Source organism: Panthera onca, chromosome C1, assembly GCF_046562875.1.
Source record: "Panthera onca isolate mPanOnc1 chromosome C1, mPanOnc1 haplotype 2, whole genome shotgun sequence".
Lineage (NCBI taxonomy): Eukaryota > Metazoa > Chordata > Mammalia > Carnivora > Felidae > Panthera > Panthera onca.
In genome coordinates, this window is record NC_138346.1 from 11507572 (window position 1) to 11523022 (window position 15451).

Here is a 15451-nt window from a genome sequence, read left to right on the forward strand (position 1 = left end):
TGGAGCCTGATTCGGATGCTGCGTCTCTCTCTCTCTCTCTCTCTCTCCCCCTCTCTGCCCCTCCCCCACTTGTGCTCTGCCTCTGTCTCTTAAAAATAAATAAATGTTAAAACAAACAAACAAAAAAAAAAAAACTTGCAACATCCACTCTTTCTACCCCTGGTCTGTATGTCACAGATCAAAGAGGCTACATACATCTAGACTAGAAGATACTTCTACCTCTCCTTACCTGGGATGGGGAAGCCTGACTGCAATTAGAAAACTCATTCTCAGTGGAGAAGCCCACGGTCCCCGGATTCATCTTCAGGACCTTAGCGCCCTGCCTTGTGATTAATTCCCTGCGCATGAGTCACGTGTGTACATTTAGTCCCAGTCCCAGACCAGACCATAAGGTGAGGAGGAGGTGAGCTTTCAGAGGGAAGTTCCTCTGTCCCCAGAGACTCCCTCCTCTGATTGGCTGACCTTAGAGTGTTTGCATTAATCTAAAAATAACACTAACAGCTCATGACTTGCTCACATAAATAGCACTTTTCTGGGGGGGGAGAAAGCACTACATTTTCCCCAAAATTTAGTGAACACAGTGACATTGTTTTACACTTCTGCAAACCTCTTTAATGTCTGACTTAGTCAAAGACGCCTGGATTCTCATTATCTACCTTCTGTGTTGAAACTGTTGTACCGCGTGGAAGAAAACCCAGCCTCGCGCAGATGTGCAATTGAAAAGGATGCTCTTACCAGCCTCAGGGCCCCGCCTGGGTCCTTGAGCCACACACTGAAGACCGCCAGAACAGAGCTTTGGAAAATTTGGGCCCCTGAGGAAAGAAACCACTTAAAAATGCACCCAACTATTGACTTTAGCCTCATCAAGTATAATAAATCCCTACACATGGTTAGTATATGGTACAACAATGGCTCAATGCCATTTAATAAAACTTTATTGTTTCTATATTAAAAAAAAATCCTACCTTCTGCTGCTATATTTTCCAGTGGTGCACATTTTGTTGTTACTCAACAGTCCTCGGCTGATTGTCTTTAAACTAAAGTCCAGACTCACCAGTAACAATCTGACTCCAATTTGCTTTGCAGCCTAATCGTCTGTCGGGGGCTCTAGAGTAACCCAAGCCTACACGAGAAGGGAGAGCTTGGGAATTAATACCATTAGGACCAGTAGTTAATCTTTATGGTGCAGGCACTATGTGCTGCGCGGTGTGCGAAGCACTTAGAAATTAAGACAGGGACAAGAGCAATGAAATAGGCAAGACTCAGCAGGGAACACCCTGCACAAGAAGGAACCGCATCCACTGAGCAAAAGCCCCGTGGGATGAAGGTGGCAACACAGAGCACACCCTAGATCCCTCCTGTGACTCAGACCTTTTTGCTCTTACTAAGGAAATACAGCAGCCGTACAATCATTACTTGAACTTTTATCCTTCCAAACGTCCCTTGTGACGTGTCGTTAGCCGAAGTTCCACCCCTGAAATTCTGTTCATTTTTAAAGACACAGTTCAAGTGTTAGCCTTGCGCAATCCCTCCAAATGAAACTGATCTTTCTTTTTTCCAACCTTCGGCTGTGTCTTCATTCCATCACAACAAAGGAAGGAGAGAACAAGACAAGGAAAACAGGCAGAAATGGTGTTGAGTAGGAGGACAATGGTGACGCAGGAGGGGGCTGAGATCTGGTAGCGCCCCTGTGGAAGGCATTCTGGGAACCAGTGGGACCCTCCATCCCATCCTCCTCTGCACTCACCTCTCTTCTCTCTTCAGCTCGGCTCCCCTTCTTCCTCCAGCAATGACCACTTCCAATCTTGTCCCCTTTCTTCAGATGCCAGATGCCTCCTCCTTCACTCTGAGAAGGCGCTTCCTACCATAGAATCTATAAAGTTGCCTGACTCAGTGCCGTCTCTCTCCTTCTTACCTTGACTTATAACCATGGTGGTGTTCCCCCTACTCCTCCCGTCACTGGTCGGCCCCTCCATCTGTGCTCTGAAGACCACCCTTCTGGCCTTTTGAATCTCCTTTTTCATGCACCTTCTACCTCCACAAATCTCCTTTGTTCAGCACCTACTAAGTGCCTACCTACTGTAGGCACTACAGACACAGCAATGAACCCCTTCTGCTTTCTAGACCCTTCTCATCAGCATCAAAACCTTTATTTTTTTTTAAGGATTTTTAAAAAAATTTTATTTTGAGAGAGACAGGGACAGCACAAGGGGAAGGGGAAAGGGGAGAGAGAGAGGGAGAGAGAGAGAGTCCCAAGCAGGCTCTGTACTGTCAGTGCAGAGCCCGATGCGGGACTCGAACCCACAAAACCGTGAGATCATGACCTGAGCCGACACCAAGAGTCGGATGCTTAACCTGCGGAGCTACCCAGGCACCCCAAGCATCACATCCTTTAGGAAGGCATCTCTCCCACCCTCAAGCAAGGAAACACCTCTGTTAGGCCCAGTCTGCCTCCTGCTCCTGCCTCTTGTCTCTCCTGTCCTTGACACCCACTCTTGCAGAAAGCGTCATCCCAATACCCTCTAGATGACAGGCACGAGCGCAGTGACATTAGAAAATAAGGATTGACCTTTGACACTGTGTACCTATGTCAAATCATCATCCTGTAAACTTAAATATCTTCTAATTTTGTCAATTTTACCTCAATAAAGCTGGGGACAAATGAAATAAAATAGGGATTCAGTGGGGATCAAGAACATGGGATAGGACAGTCAGCACAGCATGCATAAGATTATATATAGTAAAATGCATTGGCAATCTTTTAATACATAAAAGAGTTATATATTTTTTAATATATAAATCATAAAATATGTAGAAACAAAATATTACCCATGATTTCACTAAACATAATTACTGATAACTTAATAACACATGTATGCATATTTAATATAATTTTTGCTTTTTCTGATCATGAAAGCTATACATGTTCATTGTAGAAAGTTTGGAAAATGCGCAGAAATACAAAGAAAATAAATATTACCCACCATCACACCTTACTGAAATAACTACTGTTCACTCTAATTTTCTTCCAGAACTTTGTGCATACGCATATGCATGATTCAAAAACATAACTGGGGATGATAGTGTGTATCCTGGGTGTTATGTTGTGTTCGCTTACTATAATAAATAAATACCACCACCGAGGACTCCAGAAATTCTCCACTCCTCCCTAGAGGACAGCTTCACTCGGAATGCTCTAACTCAAGTCCCGGATGGTCTCCATGTGGTTAAGTCCAAGGTATGTTCTCCAGGCAATTTACAAGGTCATTTCTCAGCATTGGGTAGTTGGCAAATCACTCTTTCTTGACACGCCCTTCTCTCTTGGCATTGGTGAGGCAAGGTTCTGTTTCTCTCCTAGTCATTTTGCCACTCGTCCTCCAAGTCTACTTTGCAAAACATGACTGTTCGAGAGGCTCGAGAGTCGGCGTATAGACTCCCTTGGTGCTGTCTCTTCCAGAAAAGGTCACTTCCTTTATAGCTTATTGACTCCTTTGTTGAATGCTGTACGTTTTATTACATAAATCAACCTTCTTTCAAAATCTGATTTTTGGGGGCACCTGCGTGGCTCAGTCGGTTGAGTGTCTCTGGCTCCTGATTTCTGCTCAAGTCACGACCTCACGGTTCATGAGATTGAGCCCTGCATCAGGCTCTGCGCTGACAGCACGAGCCTGCTGGGGATCCTCTCTCCCTCTCTCTCTGCCCCTCCCCCTTCCCCCCTCCCTCTCTGTCTCTCTCTCCCTCAAAATAAAATAAACATTAAAAAAAATCAAAATGAAGAAAAATAAAATCTGATTTTTTCCGAGGCACCTGGGTGGCTCAGTCGGTTAAGTGCCTGACTTCAGCTCAGGTCATGATCTCACAGTTTACGAGTTCCAGCCCCGCACTGAGCTCTCTGCTGTCAGCACACAGCCCACTTTGGATCCTCTGTCCCCACCCCTCTCTCCGCTCCTCCCCCACTCCCTCCCTCCCCCTCTCTCTCTCAAAAATAAACATTTTTTGAAAAAAGAGAAAACATTTCAGGCTAAAAGTCTTCTTCAGAAAAATCAGATATTTTTATAGTTCTTATTTTATTTTTTACATGTTTATTTTTGAGAGACAAAGAGAGTGGGGGAGGGGCAGAGAGAGAAAGCGCGAGAGACAGACAGACAGAGGATCCGAAGTGAGGTCTGCACTGACAGCAGAGAGCCCGATGCAGAGCTCAAACTCACGACCCCTGTGATCATGACCTGAGCCGGAGTTGGACACTTAACCGACTGAGACATCCAGGCACCCCCGGTCGGAAACGTTTTCAGTAATATTTTCCCAAATGTGGGATCATCTTTTTCTCACTTTCATGGGAAGGTGGAGGGCATCACCAGGTCTTCTGACAGTGATCTGGATAATTAGGGAGCTACAACTCTTTATCCACCGGAGCCGAGACCAACACTGACCAACAGACTTTTGGCAACGAAGGAAGTGTTCTGTTCTGAGGCTGGCCAGTATGGTACCCACTTAACCACATGTGGCTGCTGAGTACTTAGAATACGACTAATGAGGCTGAAGAACAAACCTTCTTGACTTAATTTCGATTAATCTAAATTTAAATTGCCGTACATGGTGAACGGCCACTTCAGTGAAGAGCCAGCTCTAAATGGACAGCACCACAAAAGAAAGGCCCACCCTTCATCCTTCTTTGGGTCAGTTCGCCAGAAGTGTAATAATTGTCTCCTACATTCAAGACATTGTGTAGCCGTCAGGGGGAGTGAGGTGAAGAAGAGGGAAAACTGCTCTTAACGGAGCCTGTCAAGGCCATCAAAAAGAGACAGAAGTAACCCATAATAATGTAACATGAAAAGCTCTAGAACAGAAGGCCAAGCGGAAAACATACAGAAGATCAGTTAATTAAATTCCCAACACCTAGCATCAGTCCTGGTATATAATACAGTCAGTTCTGCTATAACACTTGTTTTAAAAATGCAGATTTGTTCCAAGGAGGACATTATGCTAAGTGAAATAAGCCAGACATAGAAAGACAAATACTGCATGTTCTCGCTTAAGTACGGGATCTAAAAAAGTCAAACTCATGGAAGCAGGGAATCGAAAGGTGGTTTCCAGGGGCCGAGGGAAGGGGACGAAGGGGAGATGTTCGTCAAAGGGTGCAAAGTTTCAGTTAGATGAGGAAGGTCTGGGGATCTCATGCACAACATGGTGACCATAGTTAATAAGACTGTATTGCGTCCTTGAAATTTGCTTAAAAGAGTTCGTCTTAACTGTTCTCAACGCAAGAAGAAAAAAAAAGGTACCTAAGTGAGACGATGTATGTGTTAATTAACTGGGTTATGGTTATCGTTTTACAATGTGTACATAGATCACATCATCACATTGTACACCTTAAATACATAATTTTGAATTTGTCAATTATACCTCAATAGGGCTGGAAGAAGTTTATTCCAAGGAGATTGATACATGAGGGAATAATTTGAGCAGAATGCAAATTCTTTGCCTCTGGAGGGCTTTGCCCATAAGAAAAGCCAAGTAAATATAGAAGGCTGCATCCAGCTAACACACACACACACACACACACACACACACACACACACACACTTCAGACAACTAATGACCACCCTCCTGCGTGCCCTATGTCCTGAGCTACGCTCATCCGCACTTGTAGTCCCAACTCTCCCTCCCATTTCAGATCTTCCCCCTTCCATCCCCTGACAATAACTCAAGCTGCAGTCTTTCTCAGACCTCCCTTCCACAAACAAATTTCACATCTTTTTCAAGGTAGAGTGCCACATTTCTGATAGGATTTATAGATTTTTTTTGTTTGTTTATTTTTGAGAGAAACAGAGTGTGAGCAAGGAAGGGCAGAGAGAGAGGGAGACAAAAAGATCCGAAGTAGGGTCCAGGCTCCGAGCTGTCAGCACAGAGCCCGATGCAGGGCTCAAACTCACGAACCGTGAGATCATGACCTGAGCCGAAGTTGGACGATTAACTGACTGAGCCACCCAGGTGTCCCAGGATTTATATACTTTAAACATATGTGTAAAATCATGTACAATTTTTATTTTGAAAACAAGTCACTGATTTTTTTGAGTGCTGTTCCCCAACCCCATAAGCCCTGTGGTTTTTAATCGTGTGATTTTGTACAGCTCTACAATTTGGTGGAACACACATGTTGTGTCATAGCAGAAATGACTGTAGGTCTAGAAAAATATCTTAGCAATGGTCATACCTGCGCCCCCGATCTTGGATTCTCAACACCATTCTCCAATAAAAGGAACCAGACTCTTTGGAAGAAAGGCTGATTCCGGGTCTGGGGCTGGGAAAGGATGAAATGGGCCGTGAACATCTTGTGCCAGAATCTAAGTTGATACTCAGAAAATGACAGAGATATTTTTAAAAGGTACAAGAGCCAGCTTGAAGGTGTGGCTGCTGGAAAAAAATGTAGGACAACTTGAGCATCAGAACGATGACAGGAACAGATGATACCTCACTGAATAGATTAGGATTATTCTTTCTGTGAACTCACACTGATGTAAATGAATAAATGGGTAACGTACATCTTTACCCTGACCAGATGCTGCTGAACTGCTCTGCAAATTGGTTGTAGTGAATTATATTCCCACCCAATGTTGTACGAACATTTCAGCATCCTCACCGATACTTGCTATTATCAGACTTGAACACTTTGATAATCAGGTGGATACAAAATGTACCGCAGTTGGGGCGCCTGGGTGGCTCAGTCGGTTGAGCGTCCGACTTCGGCTCAGGTCACGATCTCGTGGTCCGTGAGTTCGAGCCCCGCGTCGGGCTCTGGGCTGATGGCTCAGAGCCCGGAGCCTGCTTCCGATTCTGTGTCTCCCTCTCTCTCTGCCCCTCCCCCGTTCATGCTCTGTCTCTCTCTGTCTCAAAAATAAATAAATGTTAAAAAAAAAAAAATTCAAAATGTACCGCAGTGTGGCCTTCGTTTCTACCTTTCTGATCATTAGTAGCATTGAGCTTCTTATCACGCGTCAAGCTGTGTCTTCTGTGACTCCTCAGTTAATATCCTTTACGCATTTTCTGTTGTTTCCCTTTTTAAAACTGATTTTCCCCTTAGCCTGTGACTGGTTTTGACTTTTGTTTTCAGCATCATTTTGTAAAGACGTTTTCTTCTTTTTCATGTATTTTGTCCTTAATCAATCTATTCCTTTTATATTTTAAGAAATACTTTACTAATTTGAAGTCATAAAGAGAATTTTCCACATCTTCCGAAAATGTCAAGTTTTGCTTTTCACTTTTTGATCTTAAAATCATCTGGAACTTTTTTCTTTCTTTAATGTTGATTTATTTTTGGGAGAGAGAGCATGCGAGCGAGCGGCGGGGGGGGCAGAGAGAGGGGGCGGCCCAGAATCGAAGCAGGCTCCAGGCTCCGAGCTGTCAGCACCAAGACCAACGTGGGGCATAAACTCACAGGCCTCGAGATCATAACCTGAGCCGACGAAGCTGGAGGCTTACCCAGTTGAGCCACCCAGGTGCCCCAGATCTGGAATTTATTTTAATGTATAGTATGAAGGACCCTCATATTATTTGTATCCACATGGATAGCCTAGTATTTCAGTACCAATATTGAATGGCTAGGATCTTCTCCTGATTTGTAATGTTTCTGCCATATACCAAATTCCAAAATTTGTGTGATTTCATCTCGGGGCTCTCAGTTCCTGTCCACTAGTCTCTCTGTCTCAGTAACAGAATATCATACTGTTTTAATGATCATAGCTTTAGAATTAGTCCCAATATCTAATAGGTGAACTTCTCTCCTCATTCTTCTTAAAAACAAACAAACAAACCATATTTGACATTCTTTGCCTTTTGTTTGGTCAAACAGATTTTAGGAGAAGCTGTTACATTTTTTTAAAAAAGTGAACAATGAGGGGCACCTGGGTGGTTCAGTCGGGTAAGCATCTGACTCTTAATCTTGGCTCAGGTCAGTATCTCAAGGTTCATGGGTTCAAGCCCTGCATCAGGCTCTGTGCTGATGGTCCGCAGCCTATTTGGAATTCTGTCTCTCCTTCTCTCTGCCCCCCTCCCCTGCGTGTGCTGTCTCTCAAAATAAATAAACTAAAAACTTGTTTTGAATAAAAACAGTGAATAAAGAAACAGTGAAAAGAGACCATGTTTTAAAAAATCTCTTAGGAGGGGCGCCTGGGTGGCTTGGTCTGTTAAAAAACCTCTTAGGGTTTTTAGCAGAATCGCAATGAATTTGTTACTCACTTTGGGAAGGAGTAACATCTGTATTCATCAATGTTCTGCAGAGAAACAGGACCAATAGGATAGCTGGGTATAGATACAGGCACATAGATTTACTATAGGAATTGGCTCACATCACATGGGGCTGAGAAGTTCCACCATCTGCCACCCTCAAGCTGGCGAATCAGAAGAGCCAATCAGGTCATTTGGTCTGAGTCTGAAGTCCGAGGGCAGGGGACGATGGATGTCCCAGCTCAAGCAAAGAGCAAATTTGCCCTTCTGTCACAGACTCTGGGTCTGGGGTTCTCTCTTGTCCAGCAAGAGAGCGAACGCAGGGTAGAAATGCGAGAGAGGCTAATGTCCGAGAGGAGACAAGAGCCCCGAGTAAGGGTCCTTGCTTTGTTTTTATTAGGATCAGAAGGCTTACAAGCGTGATGGACGTGTGCAAAGAGACAATGAAACTGTGAACATTACCTCACGGGTGTGAGGGAAAGGGGGTGTTGAAGATATGTGGTGTTAGGGGTTTGGGTCAATACACAACAAAGTCCTGGTGCTGGGCAGATGGTTGTTAACAGCAGACGTGAGGCGCCACCTCTGTTCACCTAAACTTGCCTAGGGGACCAGACAGACAGAACATGCTACCTCTGGGTCAACAAGGCACCTTTCTTTTGCTAATTAGCTCCGCTCTGGGCAACTTCGCCCCGCAGGGGTCTATAGCCCTGTTTACCAGTTCACCTAATTTCGTCCTTCCTTCCTGTGAAAGCAGATTTTTGCTATTGTACTAAATTGGGGGGCACTTCTGCCCTGAATCTCTAATCTTGTTGACCTCATCTTGGATGTTTTCACCCTGAGATTTCCTATTCCTATACGTTTGTCCTATACTGGGGGCCTTTGCCCTGTTTACCTAATCTTGGATGCGTACATCCTGTGGCTTGCTCTTACTTTCTGCCTTGTTAACCCATCGGTGCAAGCTCAGGGAATTCCTAAGCTCATTCCCCACACCCTTCTTCTGCCTTTGCGTCCCAGCCAAATCCTCAGTGGATTGCATGATGCCCACACCCACTGATGAAGCTGTCTTCTTCGCTCAGTCCACTGCTCTCAATGCTAATCTCAATGCTAAACACACTCAGAAAAAGATGTCTTATCAGATATCTGGGCATCCCTTAGCCCAAGCAAGGAGATACAGGAAACTGACCATCACAACATTGTTTAGATATTGAGAATTCCCATCCATAAACCTAGGACGTTTCTCCATTTATTTCCTCTTTTATGTCCTTCAACACAATTTAATAATTTTCTTTCTAAATATCTTGCACGTCTTTGGGGTTAAGCACTGTTATAATTTTATTGCTATTTTGCATGGGTCTTTTTGAAATATTTATTTGTTTGTTTTGAGAGAAAGAGAAAGCACGTGAGCAGGGAAGGGGCAGAGAGAGAGAGAAAATCCCAAGCAGGATCCACACTGTCAGCGCAGAGCCAGACACAGGGGTCAATCTCATGACTGAGATCATCACCTGAGCCCAAGTCAAGAGTTGGACACTTAACCGATGGAACCACCCAGGAGCCCTTGAATGGATTTTTCAAATTACGTTTTCTATTTGATATGTAAGAAATTCTTTCATTGCTGAAAATTGATTTGCTTTCTTTTCAAACTTTTTCCCCCTCCAGGACTTCTAATTACCTCTGCCATGTTAGTGCTAATTTCCCAAACGGAGACACATAGTACAGCACATCCTAGATTATTTGAATATAAAGTCCATTTGAATAGAGACTTTATATACCAAATTCATGGACTTTTAAAGAGCGATTAGACGAGATAATGTACATAAAATACATATAATTAGGGTAAGACAAAAGATAAGAAAAAATGCCAGTCGAGTATCTCTCCCTGAGAGGCTAAGATCTGCCAAAGAAGAGAGAAAGATGAATCTCCATGGTTTAGATCATCTGATACTAACCAAAGGAATTTTACTTGAGGGGGTCTGGGTGGCTGAGTAGATAAAGCATCCTACTCTTGATTTTAGTTCAGGTAATAGTCTCACAGTCTTTTGATCAAGCCCCTCATTAGGCTCTGTGCCAAGAATATGTAAGAAATTCTTACAATAGAGCCTTCGTGGGATCCATTCTCTCTCTCACTCACTCTCTCTCTCTCTCTCTGCCCCTCCCTCACTTGTCTCTCTTTCAAATAAAAAAAAAAAAAAAGCAAAAAACAAACAACAAAAAAGAATTGCACTCACAGGCAGATGTATTGGGGGGGAAAGCAGTGTTTTATTATCTATTTCAGTTCTGATTCCTTTGAAAGCAAAGGTAATTTATCTGAAATTGAAGGAGAATTAAGTCCTGTCTGCTCCTGAGATAGTAACAGGAAATAAACATCCCTCTGGTCAAAACAAGGAGGGAGAGTGAGCAGTATCTTGTGCGAAACCCCCAGATACAGTATTTAAGGGCCCCCAGGGAAGAGGCAAACATCAGACCTCCCTCACCCCGAGTCTCCCTCTTCTCCTCACCTCTCCCAAGTCCTCTCTACTGACACCATGGGGTGCGGTGGCTGTGGAAGTTGTGGTGGCTGCCGTGGCTGCCGTGGCTGCCGTGGCTGCGGCTGCGGGAAGGGCGGCTGGAAGAAGCAGTGCCCTACCGGGCATCCGGCCCCCCTCTGGTAGAATGCGCCCAGACGGCGCTTGCCTGTGGGTCAGACTTTCCTCCAAGTCTCCCCATTTCTCTTCCCACAACCTGGAAGTCAGTCGTGGGCACTCGGAGCTGGAATTTGAGACTCTCCTCTCTGTCACATCACAAATCGATCATTTCAATGGACCCTGCTAGTGATGTGAACAAGAACTAGGAAAACAAGAGTCAGCCCAGCTGCTGGAGTCAATTCACATGTGGAACAGACTGAAAGTGGAATCATGGCTACTCACTTATTTTTGTTTTTCTGAAATACTTTCCCACAACTTCAGTGCCTTGCTTGTATCATGCCCTCACATTACGTGCCAATTCCACTATGTTCTCATGCCCAGCAGTTCTGTCCTGCTGAAAATCAAGTGCACAGATAGGATAATGGACCATACATTGATGGTTAACATTTCTTTTTTTTACTTTCATTTGTTGTCTTGCTATGAAAGGATCTTTTGTGTTCCATAAATTCATGCAAGCTAAATAAAGAAACGCTTGTTGGGAAGAATGTCCCCGATTGTCAGAGTCGTGTCCCTTACGGTCATAGTTGCACTGAGATGCGCGTTGCGGGCCAATCGCAGGGCCCCTCAAGCTCCGGGGGAGCTGAACAAGCAGGGCCATGGAGAATGGACGCTAACCTCAAGATTTGCCTTAAGAGCTATCTTCAAAAGAAAGAAGTTGACACATTTTGTTCTATCATGTTTTCTGCCAATGACCACGTACAGACCCTCAAAAGAATTGGATTTTTATGTCAGTCTCCATTCCAAGCAACCAGCCCGGTCCCTGGCTGTTGGAGAACCCGTTTCATGGTTGAAATTTCGATTTTCATCTTTAATCCTTGCCATGAACTGTGCAGATACTGTTTTCTGAATCTTTTGTTTGAACGCCCTACTGCCTCCTTCACGGCACCCAAGACTGTGACTGACTCCATTTCTAGTCTTTGAGACTTGGCTTTCAATCACATGGTCCGTGCTTCAGGATTGAATATGACCCGGCGAGCAAGGGGCCTGGACTGGAGTCGGAAAGCCCTGGAGAAGAGGCACTTCCCAGCATGCACTGGTCAGCCAATGACCAGTGAGAGGACCAGAGGGCTTCTCCTCTGCCTGCAGAAGTTGGCCGGGGGGGGGGGGGGGGGGGGGGGGTGGTAAGACCTCAGAGGTAGACCACAGCTGTGCTCCGGGTTGTGCAGGAAAGCCTTTACCTCTTCCTGCTGAGGTCACTTGGAACGCTGTCTGCATCAGGTAGCTCAGAACTGGATATTCGCCTTGCCAGAAAAAGCCTTCCATTTTGCTTTGAGGTTCTGAAATCAAACCTCACCCCTCTCAGAGTGATCTCTGGTCAGGGGATCGGAAGCAGCTCTTAGGTTGTTTGTCAACACCCAACTGTTGCGTGTCACTTGGCTCTTCTTTATTTTTTTTTCTCTCTCTCCAAGAGAGTTGAACTCTGGCTGCATTATCTACACTCTCAGGGCCGTGTTCCCACTGCTCATGGCAGTGCCTGGCACGTCCTCAGGAAAGACCCACTGTGTTAATAAAAGGAAGCTCTGTGGGGCTTTCTCTGAGCCTCTCTCCTCTTCCTGGGTCAGAGTCAGTTACTCCCTCACCTGTGCGAGCACCTGCCTTCTACGTGATCTTCCTGGTACCTTCGTGGGGTCATGCACGTGCCTGTTTACAAGCCCTTGAAGTTCTTGAGGGCAGGAACCCTCGTGCTTGGTGCTGCCTTCCCAGGCTCCTTCACTGTGTAAGGCATCAATTAATATTTGATGACTGAATGACTTCACCCTCTTTCCAGGGTTTGACACCAGGTGGTCGCGTCACCAACGATCCACTTAAAGCCATTTACAAGGCCAGTGGTGATGGATATTGAACGTGTCTTGGGTGAGGTGTGGGGGTCAGGCACGGGAGACCTGACATTTCCCTTCTCATTAAAGTGCACAATGGGGCTGTGTCATTAAGCTTCTGGCCAAAGACACGCTTCCCAGAAAACTCACCAAAAAAGGGCAAAGCCAGAAAGCCTAAAGCACGATGCTCTCGTCTAGGAATATTTTGAATTGAAACACTTTTCTAAAAGGCACGTCATCTAAAAGAGCAGAGTAAGGAAAAGCCCCATAATAATACAACAGATTTCATTCAAATTAAAATCCATGGTTTTCAAAAGGGATGTTCAAGTGGCCTCTGGGGTTTGCCAAGCTTCTGGGAGGTACCCAGAGTGGGTGATGGCAACTCACAGAAAAAAGTCATCTTAAAGGCAGACATGCCTTTTTTTCATCTGTCCTATTATGAGATCATGCTAATACTCTTTTGAAAACACATTAAAACGATCCCGCAATTCATCTAGAGTTTTATTGTTATTGTGGCTTTTATTGCTTGTTACAAAAATGTGTAATTAGTTAACAAGCAAAACTGAGCTACCAAAAAACAAAAAACAACAAAACAAACCCAAGCCAAATAGGCAATAAAAAGGAAACCTTTGGAATGAGGTACCTAAACTAGTCCTAGTGGAGATTGCGTAACACCCTCTATCCACGTGTCGAGGCTAGTTTTCAACAGGCTGGAAACTCAGCCTCCAGAAAGAAGACTTTCTCCCGCCTGCCTCTCACCCATCCGCATCTGCAGGCCACACTGCACCCAGCCACACAACCCCCGGGGCCCAGGGCCCTTGTTCAGTTCATTCATCAGCCTCTCGATCCTGGGGTACAAAGTTTGGCCGGCAGGACCAAGAACAAAGCAACACACCTAATTCCCTGGGACCCAGTGTCTTCAAACTGGCTTTTAACCATTTTTCAAGGAGGATGTTAGTGACTATTCTTTTCCCTTTGAGTTATTCTGACACCGAACAGAATAAAGAACTAGAAACTAAGAGCCATTGAAGGGGACATGAAACAGGTGTCGGGGGAACATCGCTAACCCACCAGGAGCCAGCAGGTAAGACCAAATTCTCATCAAACACTTCTCCATGCTGGCCATAGGCTATGGGGCTGAGTATTTTTACCCAGGAATGAGCAGCTCTGAAACTGCTCCCCAGACTGTAGGGATACAGTGTGGGAGGCTGTCATTTGCACTGGAGGCTCTACAAAACCTTTTGAACTGGAGGTCAGAAAAGAGCCTGGGGGCTGTAAGGCTGGTGAACTAGAATGGGGTCAGGACAGCGGGAGAGGGGGAAGATGTACACTGGGGAGCCCGAGCAGGGAACTGAAGACAACAAACAGTAAGAGAAAACCTTAAGGGCAAGTGACCAGTATCACTCTTTTCCTTAACATGGGAATTGGTGCCTTGGGATGAGTGAGCATTGAGTGGGAAGGGGGGACCGTGTGATCTGGTTTTGTCCGTATCACTGGGCAGTTGTCTGCCTGTCGATGAGTCACCGAACCTCTCTACGCAGCCCTTCCTTCCCTTGTAAACATTGGCTCACACTCTCCCAAGGGGCCCGGCAGCTGTTCAATTTGTCGGTGACTTCAGCGACGGTGCAGAATGGATCATTTTATCTCGAAAGTATTTCCCCGATATATACTTATTTAGGGAATGACTCACCTGTCTGAAGAGTGGAAAACGCGTTATTTTTATTTGTTCTGAATTGAAGACTCATTCCTATTAATTGGATGTATCCAATTCATGTGTGAATATATTGTCTAGTTTCATGATAAGAGGTTAAGCAGGTAATGCTAAAATTGCAATTTAAATCAATATTAACATATAGACCCAAATTTTATTCTTAAAAATTAGGCTGGGCCTACAAGAAATTTGGACTCTAAACAAGTAAAAACTTGAAACTAGAACCACGATGCTAATAATGAAGACATAATGATAGTTAACACCTATGGAGCACACACAGACATCCAAGTAACTTAACTCTGATGACAATCCTAAAAGATGGATATCACCATCCACGTTTTACAAATGGAGCAACATCGGCGGAATTAAATAAGCTGCCAAAGAGGCAGGGCCTGCTGAGGTGTGGAGCTGGAACTATAATCCAGGTTTGAGGGATTCTACAGCCCATGCTTTTAGTTCCCTCGCTGTAAACACCAGCAGAGTGACGGGAATGGTGAATGGCTGGACACCCAAGGTCAAATGGTGGCTGATGATGCCTAGATGTGTTTGCATATTTCCGCAGTAACTATTAGCACTGTTCATTCTTTCTGGACGAGGAAAACCAATTTATCAGGATTTATTTGAAGGACAACTCAACTGTTTCTTGACTTGAGCAATGTCAGTGCTCTGTCACTTTAAAAGTAGCAGAGAGGGGCATCTGGGTGGCTCAGTCGGTTGAGTATCTGACTTCGGCTCAGGTCATGATCTCACGGTTTGCGGGTTCGAGCCCCGCGTCGGGCTCTGTGCTGACAGCCCAGAGCCTGGAGCCTGCTTCGGATTCTGGGTCTCCCTCTCTCTCTGCCCCTCCCCCACTCGTGCTCTGTCTCTCTCTGTCTCTCTCCCTGTCTCTCTCTCAAAAATAAACAAACATTAAACAAAATTAAAAAAATAAATAAAAGCAGAGAAAAGTACCTATCAGTTTCCTTCTACACTTGGGGCCAGGACCCATTTTCCGTTTATACTTATGCTAGTCACCCCTT

The 15451-nt window shown here is 44.9% G+C and overlaps 1 protein-coding gene across 2 annotated transcripts in view; it reads right to left on the bottom strand.

Annotated features, from left to right (window-relative positions):
* LOC144617324 (uncharacterized) overlaps positions 1 to 15451 on the bottom strand; it is a 35133-nt gene that overhangs the window by 16292 nt on the left and 3390 nt on the right. The gene's annotated exons all lie outside the window — the stretch shown is intronic.